The sequence below is a fragment of the Schistocerca piceifrons genome, chromosome 3 (genome assembly GCF_021461385.2).
Source record: "Schistocerca piceifrons isolate TAMUIC-IGC-003096 chromosome 3, iqSchPice1.1, whole genome shotgun sequence".
In the NCBI taxonomy this organism is placed as follows: domain Eukaryota; kingdom Metazoa; phylum Arthropoda; class Insecta; order Orthoptera; family Acrididae; genus Schistocerca; species Schistocerca piceifrons.
Genome location: NC_060140.1, coordinates 952,427,992 through 952,442,868, shown reverse-complemented (window position 1 = coordinate 952,442,868; position 14,877 = coordinate 952,427,992). Strand labels below are relative to the sequence as shown.

The window sequence follows — 14,877 nt, the reverse complement described above, 5'->3', positions numbered from 1 at the left end:
TTTATTTCTATTGTCTTTGTTGCAGTTTTTTCTTATCACTTTCTCTGTTGCAGTTATTTCTTTTCACTTTCATTGCAGATATTTCTTACACTTTGATGTAGTATCTTGTCAGTTTCTTTGTTGTGGTTGTTCATTGCTGGTTTCGGTACTGTAGTTGTTCAGTGCTAATTTGTTTACTGAAAAGGCTTCTAAGAAATCTGAGACCATCCAGTGAGTTCTGTGCTTTCATGAGGAATTTGCCAGTTGACACAGTTGCAGTATGTTTGGTGAAAAGGACTGTTTGAAATGTCTTCAGACTGGGGCCACAGGAGAGTGAAGTGTGGTGACTATTTGCATATCCATAAAAGAGTGATATACAGGGTGAAGCGAAATTCGCTCACTCGGGCTTCGCAGTGCTACTCCTCACAAGCCAGCAATAAAAAAAATGTCTGTCACAAAATCTTGTCCAGCGAGGCCATCCGGCAGAAAAAGGAAGTTAAAGAGTGGCAATCTGGCAACACTCTAACCACATGTATGGTAAGTGCCTCTGACAGCGCACTTTAGATGTTCTGCATAGTTGGTGCAGTGGATAGAGTTTCTGGTTAGCATGCAGGAGGTCGAGGATTTGATCCTGGGTTGGAGCGCATTTTTTTTTTTTTTTTTTTGGCTACGATAATTTCATTCTGACATTTCATACTGTAATATACACTGTTTCTTATGTCTCATGTATACTAAATTTACAACATTTTGTAACACTGAACATAACAAATATGTGGTTAGACAAATAAGAAATAGACAGTGGAAACAATTGATCTGTAATAGGACAGAATAACTACAAAAACAATAAAACAATATCAATTTCAAGATGCTAAAGATAATAGCACAGTACAATAACACAACATCTACTTGTCATTTATTCTACATGTAATATGAGCACTGGGGTGTCACACATTAGCAACCAGTGACAATAATAATGTCCATATTAATGACCGTAAGACCTTCAAAACAAAATACGCCGTCCTCAGAACAACAGATGCTCAAAGCGATCTCCCTGCATGTCCAAACATTGCACAACCCACCCGATCATACAGCTCTGGACCCTTTGCAGAAAAGCTGTGTCCACAGTAACAAGAGCAGCATGGACACGCACTACCAATTCTTCCACATTCACCGGCAGAGTAGTGTACACATGCTCCTTCAGGTGTCCCCACAGGAAGAAATCCAGGCGATTTAGGTCACGTGAACATGGTGGCTATCGAACTGGACATCCACATCTGAGCTGTTTCCCTGGAAATATTATGTCCAAGTACTGATAGCAGTCTGCAAGATGCAGGTGTTGCTTTAAAGCATGATGATAGGGGTGCAGCCCATGCTTGTGCAGCATGTTAATGACCGTGCATCATGGGACACACAGCTCCCTTGCTACACTCTGCGTACTTCACAGAGGTTCTTGGTGTATGACCTCCAGAAGAGCTTCCTCTGTTGCTGGAGTACGGCGAGTCCGTGGATGACCTCTGTCACGCAATGGTGAAAGGAGAGAACCTGACTCCCAAAGGTGCAGCTCCAGATGACGAAGCACATTTTTATCTGGATGGCATTGATGAGGATATCTAGCAGCATATTCACGAGCGGCAACACCAGCCCAGTTATCAGACGCACCAAGGACCAAAGCATATCCACATAGTCATCGTTTGTGTATGCCACACGTCTGCCACAGTGGTTTAGAGGTTTACAAGGAGAAAATTCGATACGTGTATGCATGTACAATGGAGTCTGTCACTGTCACTTGCAACTAGTCCCTGTTTGGTGGACGGCGCATACAGTATAAACACACCATCAGTCCTGCGCCCTGTTACACCTAACGCGCGTTACCCCTCTGACAGATATTGTTCTGCATGATACATCCCGACACCGCAAATTGTGAACCGTTCAGTTTCAAATTACACTGTTTCCCTAATGGTAATAGATGCGATGTTTCCAAAATCCCATCGATAGAGTAATAATAATGATAATAATAATAATGCATTGAGATACGTACTAAACAGAATGCGGTTACCAGGCTCAGTGTTGAAAGGCATAATTAGTGGGACCATGGCGATAACACATACAAATAGTAACCGAGTTTGGGCATTATTCGCAAAGCACGTTGCTAGTCCTACTGGTAACATAAGGCCCTAATGAAATGTAATGCACCTGAACGGGCAAAAATAATAGATGGTACGAATCTATAGGGCCATTGGAGAAGAATACAAAGAAAACAGGTTTTGCATGTAGTAGTTGAAGTGGTGCGAATAAATTCACACCCATGACGTGCAAAGGGCCTCTTTCAAAGCTGACCAACCTTCCATTTCTACGATTGTAGTACGTGAGTGCAATATTTGGAAATTTGTGGTAAGGTCTTATGGGATCAAACAACTGAGATCATCGGTCCCTAAGCCTACACACCACTTAATCTAACTGAAACTAACTTACGCTATGGGCAAAAAACACACACACCCATGCCCGAGAGAGGACTTGAACCTCCAACGGGGGGACCCGCATGGACCATGACAAGACGCCTCAGACCACGCGGCTACCGTGCGCAGCCATGTAAGTGCAAATGTTTTCTAGATAACCCGCTGCAATTGCTGTTCACGATTGAAATGCCAGACACAGTACTACCTGGGCTGCATTTACCAAATGAAAAACATATGCTTCAACCCAGGCTCGAACCATCGACCTCCTGCACACTAACCCAAAACCCGACCCACTGCACAAACTGTACAGCACAACTATTGTGTAGTGACAGAGGTAGCTACCATACATGTGGTTACAGTGTTGCCAGATTGTCACTCTTTAAGGTCCTTTTTCTGCCGGATATACTCGCCAGACAAAATTTTGTGAAAGACATTTTTTTACCGCTGGCATGTGAGGAGTTGTGCTGTGAAGTCAGAGTGTGCAAATTTTGCTCCACCCTGTAAAAAAAAAAAAAAAAAAAAAAAACCAGACTTGGTAGCGATGACTTTTTGTGTTCAGAATAACAACAATGATAGTATCTGAACAAGGTGAAGCCTCCCATGGTACATATGATGCAGATTTTGAATCAATAGAGGAAGAATTAAGTACCCTGAATCAGTCAACTACAGAGGTAGGTGTTAGTTTATTTATTTATTTATTGTTCCGTGGGACCACATTTAGGAGAAGTCTCCATGGTCATGGAACGAGTCAATACATGAAATTATAACACAATTGTAGAAACAGATAAAATGAAATATAAGAAACATATTCAGGCGACAAGTCGTTAGTTTAAATAAAGAAAATCAAGAATGTAACACTGGAATTTGCTTAATTTTTTAGCTCTTCCAGGAGCTCCTCAACAGAATAGAAGGAGTGAGCCATGAGGAAACTCTTCAGTTTAGACTTAAAAGCGTTTGGGCTACTGCTAAGATTTTTGAGTTCTTGTGGTAGCTTATTGAAAATGAATGCAGCAGAATACTGTACTCCTTTCTGCACAAGAGTCAAGGAAGTGCATTCCACATGCAGATTTGATTTCTGCCTAGTATTAACTGAGTGAAAGCTGCTAACTCTTGGGAATAAGCTAATATTGCTAACAACAAACGACATTAAAGAAAATACATACTGTGAGGGCAATGTCAAAATTCCCAGACTATTGAATAGGGGTCGACAAGAGGTTTTCGAACTTACACCATACATAGCTCGAACAGCCCGTTTTTGAGCCAAAAATACCCTTTTTGAATCAGAAGAATTACCCCAAAAAATAATACCATATGACATAAGCGTATGAAAATATGCGAAGTACACTACTTTTCGTGTTGAAATGTCACTTATTTCAGATACTGTTCTAATGGTAAATAAAGCGGCATTTAGTTTCTGAACAAGATCCTGAACATGGGCTTTCCACAACAGCTTACTATCTATCCGTACGCCTAGGAACTTGAACTGTTCTGTCTCGCTTATAACATGCCCATTCCGTCTGATTAAAATGTCAGTTCTTGTTGAATTGTGAGTTAGAAACTGTAAAAACTGAGTCTTACTGTGATTCAGCATCAAATTATTTTCCACAAGCCACGAACTTATATCATGAACTACATTATTTGATAATGTTTCAATATTACACACAAGATCCTTCACTACCAAGGTGGTGTCATCAGCAAACAGAAATATTTTTGAATCACCTGTAATACTAGAAGGCATATCATTTATATAAATAAGAAACAGCTGTGGCCCCAGCACCGACCCTTGGGGAACGCCCCATTTAACAGTGCCCCATTGGGACTGAACATCATTACCACTCTCAATATTGCGGAGGATTACCTTCTGCTTTCTGTTCTTAAAGTAGGAGGCGAGCCAATTGTAAGCTACTCCCCTTACTCCATAATGTTCCAACTTCTGCAGTAATATTTTGTGGTCAACACAGTCAAAAGCCTTCGTTAAATCAAAGAAAACACCTAATGTTCGCAACCTTTTATTTAATCCGTCCAAAACCTCACAGAGAAAAGAGACTATAGCATTTTCAGTTGTTAAGCCATTTCTAAAACCAAACTGTACATTTGACAGCAAATTATGTGAATTTAAATGCTGCAGTAACCTTGTATATACAACCCTCTCGATAACTTTAGCAAACACCGATGGCATAGAAATAGGTCTATAATTGTCAACATTATCCCTGTCTCCCTTTTTATAAAGTGGCTTCACTACCGAGTACTTTAATCGGTCAGGAAACCGACCACTCCTAAAGGAAAAGTTACAGATATGGCTAAGTACTGAGCTAACATACGTGGAACAATACTTCAGTATTCTGCTAGATACCCCGTCATATCCATGAGAGTTCTTGGTCTTTAGTGATTTAATTATTAACTCAATCTCCCTCTTGTCAGTATCATGGAGGAGCATTTCAGGTAACAGTCTCGGAACACTTTTTTCTAAGAGCGCTATATGATTCCCTGTTGGGACTAGGTTTCTATTTAGTTCACCTGCTATATTCAGAAAGTGATTATTAAGTACTGTACATATATGCGACTTATCAGTAACACGGACATCCCCACTACGCACTGATTCTATATTCTTGACCCGTCTCTGCAGACCAGCCACTTCCTTTATGACTGACCATGTGGTTTTAATTTTATCCTGAGACTTAGCTATTCTATCTGCATACCACATACTCCTCTTAAGAAACCATGATCAGTGCAATCGAGTCATAAGCTCTACGTATCAAGAAAGTGTGGAGAAATTACTAAAGCTATGGATGAATATGCTACAGGAAAACTGGCCACAGTCTTCAAAGTACAAATTCCATCTTCAGAAGAAAATGAACCAAAGCACTCTGTAAGTAGGCTGTTTAGGTTTTTTTATTGGTAACGCCACCTCTGTATGAAAATCACTGGCTGTGCTGTGTGCAGTCTGTGGCTGCTTTGCATTGTTGTAATACTCGCCATTGTAGTGTTAGGCAGCTGGCTGTGAACAGCGCGTAGCGTTGCGCAGTTGGAGGTGAGCCGCCAGCAGTGGTGGATGTGGGGAGAGAGATGGCGGAGTTTTGTAATTTGTGATGAACTGCTATATAGATTATGACTTTTGATGATATTAAGGTAAATACATTGTTTGTTCTCTATTAATATCTTTCATTTGCTAACTATCCCTATCAGTAGTTAGTGCCTTCAGTAGTTTGAATCTTTTATTAAGCTGGCAGTAGTGGCGCTCGCTGTATTGCAGTAGCTTGAGTAGCGAAGATTTTTGTGAGGTAAGTGATTTGTGAAACTTATAGGTTAATGTTAGTCAGGGCCATTCTTTTGTAGGGATTTTTGAAAGTCAGATTGCGTTGCGCTAAAAAAATATTGTGTGTCAGTTTAAGCTCAGTCTTGTATAAATTGTTCAAAGGGGACGTTTCAACTCTTGCACCTCTTGCCAGAAATTTTTCATAAATATCAATTCAGCTGTTGAATATTGTGCATCCTACAGTGAAAAGGTGCAAGTTTTAACTATTATTCCAGAGACATTGTCAAAGAAAACAATTTTGACCCATGTTCCATCAGTATCAAAGTACATGGTAGACAAATCAAGAAACGTGAGGTCTGTAAAAGGAGTCTTTAGAAGACCAGATCACTATTATGCTCATCCTGTAGAAGCAGCTCAAGTTCAAATACTGTAGTCATTTTATCTGGAAGATAAAATGGACTGTTCTCGCCAGAGTGCCAACAAAAAAGACATTGTAACTGCAACATTTGAAAGTTAAAAAGATCAAAATTTTATGCACTACGACCTAAGTGGGTAGTTACAGACCCACCTAGAGATGTCTGTTTGTGTGTATTGCACAAATTTTTAACTTTGTGTGGTAACTTTGAAGAACTTACTGGAGCATGTGACATTTGAGACCTTGGTTGGGTGTGTGAAGTCATTAGTAGTTTGTGATGTAAAGCAACAGACTTGTTTGCTTCAAGAATGTGGTGACTGCCCTGGAAAGGGAGGACTGTCTTTACAGATGCTTGGCCTGGAAGACGTAGCAGATAACTCTGCAGAAATTAAATATGTGGCGTGGGAGGAAAATAAACTAATTAAGAAAACTGTTGCCTTTGACAGTTTCATGGATGAGTCATTCCATGTCAAATCAACACACTTCAAATAAAAATTTTACCTCACCCTCTTAGATTTTGCTGAAAGTTGGTATACTTATAGTGGGTGCTGAAACTAAGAAAAATACCAAATTTCAATTTTTTTACCTCAGACCATTCCTGAAATATGGTCATGCAAACTTTTCAAAAACTGGACAAAAATGTGTTAACGGACTTTTTTTAAATTGCCCTACGAGCTGCCCTAATTGAGCTAGAGAACTGGGAAAGGTGTCATTTTGCAGCATTTTTCATGCTATTTCCAGTGATAGACAAAAAAACATAGCTTCTAATTAATAACCTTTTTCAAAATGGTAACTAAGATTTTGATTTAATTTTTTTTACAAAAAGTACATAATTGAAAATTTTCAAAATATTTCCATAACTACTTCACACTGTTGTAAATCACATGGCAAAATATAAATGTGGGATGATGATGGGTTCATTGTTAAAAAAAATTATTCCGGACTCCTGTTTTTCACTAACGGCCCTAGTTTGACCAAATTGACCTTTAAGGTAGTACGTCAGTAGAGGACCGTATACATAGGGCTTGATGTCTGTACAATAATTCAGAGACTGGAGCCATTGTTGAGATGATGTAGTCTGCATTGTTACCTTCTAAGGCTTTGTGTGCCTACAGCATTATTGTGCACTGAGGTTTTAGTGCAAATCAATTGTTACCTCTGTGTTGACCAGTCTGTATCTATTATATTTAATAGTTCATTTTCAAGTAAATCTATGCATTGAAGGGCAGTTTATAAGTGGTTTTTGTATAAATGTGGAACAAAGTAAAAAGTGCAGTGCTGTAAGAGTGCAGTGTTGTAATCCATTGAAGAAGTCAAATCATTTTATTAGAGACAGAAAAAAAACTGAGAAATGTCGCAACATGGATGCCCAAATTATTTCCTCAAATACCAAGTGGTGCCAATATTTGTGATAAATGTAGGAAAGATGTAACCAAATTGAAAAATACACCAGAGCCCATACACCAGAGCCCATCAGTGATGAAAGTGTTGAAGAAGAATCTTCTGGATCGGAGATAATCATCCGAGACCAAGACCCTGACTTCACTCCAACTTCAGTAGCTGTTAAAACATTTAACACAACACTTCAAGAACTAGGTGAGTCCCCAATTGACAAGAGAAAACTAACATCTAGGCATTACGCCAAATCAAAAGTAAAGAAAATCTCATCAATGACACGTAAACTTTTTGTTGTTCCTGAAACTTCTTCGTCAGCTACTGATGCTGATGAATCCGTTCTTGAAAATATTAAAAGAAACTTTAAAAATTCTGTAAGTAGAGCAAAAAAACTAATGATTCTTACAAGTTTACCCGAAAAGTGGACTGTCAGGAAAATAATGAGGGAATTTAATGCTCCTAATTACATTGTTCGGCAGTCCAAAAAAATTTTGAAAGAGAAAGGATTCATGGAAGGTCCAAACCCAAAACCAGGGAAGTGTTTACCAACAGAAACTGTCAAAACTGTACATTCATTTTATGGAAATGATGAAGTTAGCAGGGCAATGCCAGGTATTAAAGATTGTGTGACAATTACATAAGCAAGTGGAAATAAAAAAAAAAATATCAAAAAGACTTTTTTGTGTAACCTTAAAGAAGCTTACAAACATTTTAAAGACAAGTTTCCTAACGTAAAAATATGTTTCTCTAAATTTGCTGAGTTGAGACCAAAACATTGTGCATTAGCTGGCCGGAGTGGCACACACACTGTCTGCGTGTGCACATCTCACCAAAACATAAAATTAATGATAGAAAATGCCAAACTAAATACAGTAACAAACAGCAGCTTAAACAATTATAAGCAGTGCATTGCAAAAATGCTTTGTAACCCATCATCAGTTGATTGCAACATGGGAAACTGTGAATACTGCCGGGGAGAAACTGTCATATGTAAAATTTTAAAAGACGTTTCATGAAAACTTAATTGAACAAGTTCAGTTCCGACAGTGGATGTCAGTTGACCAATGTAATCTGGAAATTGTTCAGAAAACTTCTGAAGAATTCATAGATTTATTTTGTAGTAAGATGTCGACTTTGATTCGGCATGACTTTATTGCCAAGCAACAACGAACATTCCTTAACTCCACAAGAAAAAACCTTATGGAATCTGAATTTGTTGTCATATGTGATTTTTCAGAAAATTATAGTATAGTTCTACAGGATGAAGCTCAGAGTTACCACTGGACAAGACAACAGATTACCATTCATCCTTTTGTTATATATTACAAACAGGAAGACAAAATTGAGCATATGAGCTTTGTCATTGTTTCTGATTGCCTGGAGCACAATACAACTGCAGTTTACACCTTTCAAAAGAAGCTAATTTCATATCTAACAAATAAATTTCAGAAGACTCCAAAAAAGATATACTATTATTCTGATGGTTCTGCCGCTCAGTATAAAAATAATAAAAACTTCCTGAACCTTTGCCTTCGTGAGGAAGACTTCAACATAAAAGCTGAGTGGCACTTTTCAGCCACAGCACATGGGAAAGGGCCTTGTGATGGAGTAGGGGGTTCAGTAAAGAGACTGGCAGCTTGTGCAAGTTTGCAAAACCATACCAAAATCAGATCCAAACTGCACGAGATCTATTTGAGTGGGCAGTAAATAATATCACAAATGTTGATTTTGCATATTCCACTCAAGAAGACTAAGCTGCTTCAGAAATATTCTTAAAAAGCTGACTTGAAGTGGCATTGACAATCCAAGGAAAACAGCAATTTCACGCTTTCATTCCCAACACTCCATCAAAATTAATAGTCAGATACTTCTCAGGTGATATGCAGAGTTGGGAGAGGGAAGTAACTACATCACCAGACAAACTGAAGTTACAAGATGTATCAGGCTATGTCACCACCGTATATGGCGGAAACTGGTGGCTTGGGTACATTTTAGAAAAAAACGAAGAACTTGATGAAGTGAAAATAATTTTTCTTCATCCATGTGGACCAGCCAAGTCATTCGCTTATCCTGCACATGCAGATGTCCTGTGGGTGTCAGTTGTGGATGTTCTCACAAAAGCGAATCCATTTACTCTGACAGAGAGAACATACATTCTTAATGAAAGTGATGTAAACCAAACCCAGTCAGCTTTATTAAAATGTAATATGTGAAGTTCCAAGACAATTTATTGGGAAACTGCTTTCAACTCAAAACTTAATTTTTGTCTCAGGTTAGTGTTAATGTATATTTTACAGAAAGTTGTTTCAAAATTATTGTTAGTACCTATTGTGTTAAATTTAGCTATGTACAGATACCTGTTACTCAAAAACAAGCATTACATATTTAATTTGTTTAATAGTTCCATTTCTGGTCGTGCGGTAGCATTCTCGCTTCCCGCGCCCTGGTTCCCGGGTTCGATTCCCGGCGGGGTCAGGGATTTTCTGTACCTCATGATGACTGGGTGTTGTGTGCTGTCCTTAGGTTAATTAGGTTTAAGTAGTTCTAAGTTCTAGGGGACTGATGACCATAGATGTTAAGTCCAATAGTGCTCAGAGCCAATAGTTCCATTTCAAACATCATGGACCAGAACTATGATATAAATACTTGTACTTATTCATACTTTATTTCAGTTTGTAGTTAAATGCTCAATTTCTTGTTTTTGTTATATCGGTTAATATACTCTTAGTGAAGTTGTATGAAATTAAAATAAGCAATCAACTTAATTATAAAAGATGCTGATTAGTTTTGGTTTGATAAGGTGATGTTTTGATATTTCTGATACTTTTTTCACTTACCTTTCAGTATATTTTAAAGAAATTACTGTTTGTTAAAGGTTAATTTGGTCAAACTAGGGCCGTTAGTGAAAAACAAGAGTCTGGAATAATTTTTTTTAACAATGGACCCATCATCATCCCAGATTTATATTTTTCCATGTGATTTACAATAGTATGAAGTAGTTATGGAAATATTTTGAAAATTTTCAATTATGTACTTTTTGTACAAAAAATTAAAATTAAATCAAAATATTAATTAGTATTTTGAAAAAGGTTATTAATTAGAAGCTATGTTTTGTTGTATATCCCTGGAAAGAGCATGCAAAATGACACCTTTCCCAGTTCTCTAGCTCAATTAGGGCAGCTCCTAGGACAATTTAAAAAAAAGTCCGTTCACACATTTTTGGCTGGTTTTTGAAAAGTTTACATAGCCATATTTCAGGAATGATTTGAGATAAAAAATTAAAATTTGGTATTTTTCTTAGTCTCAGTGCCCACTATAAGTATACCAACTTTCAGCAAAATCTAAGTGGGTGAGGTAAAATAGGTGTGTTGATTTGACATGGAATGACTCTGATGAACTTGGTAAAAGGTCAGTGAAAGCAGTGTGGCGTCGATAGGTCACATCGACCACGTAAAGCATGATCTTTGAACTCTTAACTGCTCGGACGAGCCACCATGTTAATGTTCCAGTCAGCCTTTGTATCTCGTACAGTGTACATGTGTATTTTTCTTTGTGCTGAAATATATCTTTGTATAAACATTTATGGGAACAGCTTGCTGCGTATACAGTTATCCATATTCCCGTTTCCCATAGCAGTAACACACCAGCAGCCGAAGAAATTGCAACATCAACACATTGCAGAAGTGAAAGGGTGTGTGATTTTGCTGAGAACTGGTCTGTAATTCTCCCACAAGAAGCACCAGGGTAGCTAGGAGTAATGACCAGGTTTCAATTTTTACAGGAGTGACATATTTTCAAAACAAGACCACAAGTTTCATTAGCTTTTATTCTATGTGTATGTATGTATATAATTCTATAATCTTATTAAGCAAAATAATGTTTTTGTTATAAAGATGTGTTGATACCAATGATAAAATTTTGTACATGATGTAAATAAGTAATATTTTATACTGTTTTGTACTTTGACAAGTACAATATCATGATTGTGATAATACAGATGCTAAATAAATAAATAAAAGTGTTGCAGTTATAAGTGATGACACAGGACATGACTCAGTACATGCTTTGCTAGCAATGCGCAAAATTCTTCAACTGCAAACAGGGCAGAGAAGATCACCCTAATTTTTGAAGGTGCTCCTAGTCATTTTAAAAGTCGCAAACAGCTGTTTGAATTGAGCAAGTCGCTTGTGCCAGCTGGCTGTGTACACAGTGCTACTGGCCACGGGAAGGGGCCTTGTGATGGTGTAGCAGGCATGCTGAAGCATCATGCTACAAAACATAATCTTTACAGACAAAATACAGCTGCAATTCAGAATGCTGAGGATTTTACGAGAGTCGTGAAATCGCACACATCCACAGCCCTCATTCTTTTGTCAAAAGAGGAAATCGAAGAATTCTGTGGGCAGAAAAAGAAGAATGGTCCATACAAACCACTCCTGTGAAAGGAATTCAGATGACACATTTTTGGACGCAAAATGATGGGTGAACTCATATTGCACACCTTTTAAAGAGCAAAAAAGAGGAAATTTCATTTGTTCAGCCAACACCTCAGAAACAGCAGGATAATATTCAGATTCACAACCTGAGAAGGGTGATGTTTGTGGCATGTGTGTATGACTGTGGCTAGTGGATTGCTGAGATTATAGACACCAGTTATGAGTTAAACGAAATTGTAGTGAACTTTATGCTACCACATGGACCAGCTGTGGATACAGGTTTCCAGCTGAAGGACAGAGACAACGCTATCAGTGCTCACTTCCTGTTCACAATGTTTTGAAGATTGTAATTCTCCAGTTCCTCTTCGTTCAACAGGAAGGCATCACTCTATATCAAAGGAAGATACTGAAACAGCGGAACACAGTTTTAGTTCATTGACTGGCTAATTTCAGTACAAAACAGAGTGCACAGAAGTTGTATAAATTGAAACCTTTAAGTCTTTGGACCTTTCACATACATTTTGGAACTATTTAAAATGCTTGAAAAATTAGTATCTTACCAGTACTTATCTTTCAAAACTAGATTATGTTAAATAAGGCTAGGTTTTGATTTTATGAGCCTGTTATGTGATAATGTGGTAGTAAACAGATTTTATGTATGGCAGAAATTTCAATTGATTACAAAACATGTTCAACCTAAAAGTGGAAGGGTACTAATCAATAGAAAATAATCAAAATTTTATGGATTGGCATTTTTGAAAAAAAAATTCTTTAAATTATAAAAAAAAGTTAAACAAAATTGTAGTGAACTTTATGCTACCACATGGACCAGCTGCTGGATACAGGTTTCCAGCTGAAGGACAGAGACAATCCCATCGGTGCTCACTTCCTGTTCACAATGTTTTGAAAATTGTAATTCTCCAGTTCCTATTGGTTCAACAGGAAGGCATCACTCTATATCAAATGAACTATAAGATGGACAAACTAGAGGTACTGGAAAGAAGGATTATTAGAAAAATAATGGGTGCAATGAAAACTGCAAATGGTTGGAAAATAAGAAGTAATGAGGAGATCTACAAAAATATAGAGAAAATATCTGAAGTAATGGCCAAACGAAGATTAACCTTTTTTGGACATCTCTACCGAATGGATGGAAATAGACTAACAAAACAAATACTCCTATATTTCTGGAAGAAGAAATCGACAATAGCATGGATTACAGAAGTAAGAAAAGATCTTGAAAGAAACAACATCAAAGAATCAGAAATAGCAGAAAGAAACCGTTTAAAAACAAAATACTAAATTTGGAAGGCTTTCAAAGCAGAAGAAATAAAAAATCGGGAACAACATGGACAAAAGAAAGGAGGAGACTTTATGGGGAGAAAATGAGGAAATACTGGAAAAATAGGAAACAACAACAAAGGAAGAAGAGGAGCTGAAATTGTTAACGTGATCCTAGTTGGTGAATACGATTGTAAAAAAAAAAAAAAAAAAAAAAAAAAAAAAAAAAAAAAAAAAAAAAAAAAACCGGGGGGGGGGGGGGGGGCTTCAGAATGCTATAGTAAAAGAGATAAGTCCAAACGGAGTAGTTCTCTGTAATTATAAGGCAATTACCTTTCAAATTAAAAAACCAACAAAATATCTAAAACTTGTTTCAGAGATACAGAGTTTTAAAATTTTTTTCCAAAATTCCCATCTTCAAAATGGTAGGCGCAATGTCATCTTTGGAGAGCTGTATCTCGAAGCAGAAATTTTTTTGGAGAAAACAAAAAAAAAAAAAAAACACGTGTTCCTTACTTAATCCTTCATTTTAACACATGCTAAATTCAATAACATCCGAGACTATGAAGGTAAGATTTGTTCCTAGCCTGCCTGAATTGATATGGACTTTGCCATAAATGTCATTTTTTTGTACAACGCGAAACATACAATATGAAAAAAGCGTAAGCAACCGTCACACTGTCGATCATTTCTAGCTATTATGCTTTAGTTTCCATAGTTATCCAATTGTGACAACATAAATATGGTATAGACACATTATTCAGTGACTGCTTTGGAACGAAAAAAAAGATGCGACTTTCTGTTGTTACATTTAATCAAAACCAACTGTCTTATCAAAGTATTTCATGAAAGAAATTATTGGAGCTGATATATAAACGACACTGAATTAGCTAAATGTCATGTCACTAAATGTTTTTCTGGGTCCAATCTACTACTTAATTGCCACTAGGCCTACACGGGGATTAGGTACCGGTAAGTAGTGATCGCTACACAAGTTTACAGTGAAGAAACGTTTCAGTAATACATAGAAAGGCAATTACTTATATTTATTACGTAAATTGGTGAAAAGCTCGTAACTGCACTTCGTTAAAAACCGGCTTGCTTATAACAATACTGTAGCATTATTGCTACTCTTGGAACGACGACTACAATCATTTTTGACATTTGAGTGCTGTAAGCACACTTACGTTAAAACTTATACAGCTGAAGATCCATTACAACTAAACTTCTAATTACCTCTTACTTCTACAGCGACTTTTCAACCTGCAAAATATCAAACTCAGCGCCTCTTGCAAATCTCAGCGACCTTTACGGCGTCATGGTTGCCAACACTCTCGTAACCGATAGTGAATTATGTTTTAGGAATAAATTAGCAGGTCTCGTTGACGACACTGTAACAAACAAAATATCTAAAGTGTCATTTATTGACAAAATTTCTCAGACGTTGAAAATAAAAGAACTGCTGTAAGACAATGGATTGGACTAGTGCCTTTATTGTTTAACTTTTTGTTTTATTACTTGCTACTAGTAGAATAAATGGCAAAATTAACTTGATGCTAGTATTTTCTTGAAACCAGAATTTTATCAAGCATATTTACAGCTTTCCTTAAAGACCGCTGTATGCGTAATAATCCGTCTGTGTACGCAATTCTCGTGCGT

General features: G+C 37.3%; 1 protein-coding gene across 1 annotated transcript in view; it reads right to left on the bottom strand.

The window, feature by feature from the left end:
* Nucleotides 1-14,584, bottom strand: part of LOC124788221 (intraflagellar transport protein 172 homolog) — a 339,228-nt gene extending 324,644 nt beyond the window's left edge. The window contains exon 1 of the mRNA XM_047255402.1: nucleotides 14,455-14,584. The gene's annotated coding sequence lies outside the window, so the exon portion shown is untranslated. The remainder of the gene's footprint in view (nucleotides 1-14,454) is intronic.
* Nucleotides 14,585-14,877: the final 293 nt, after the last annotated feature.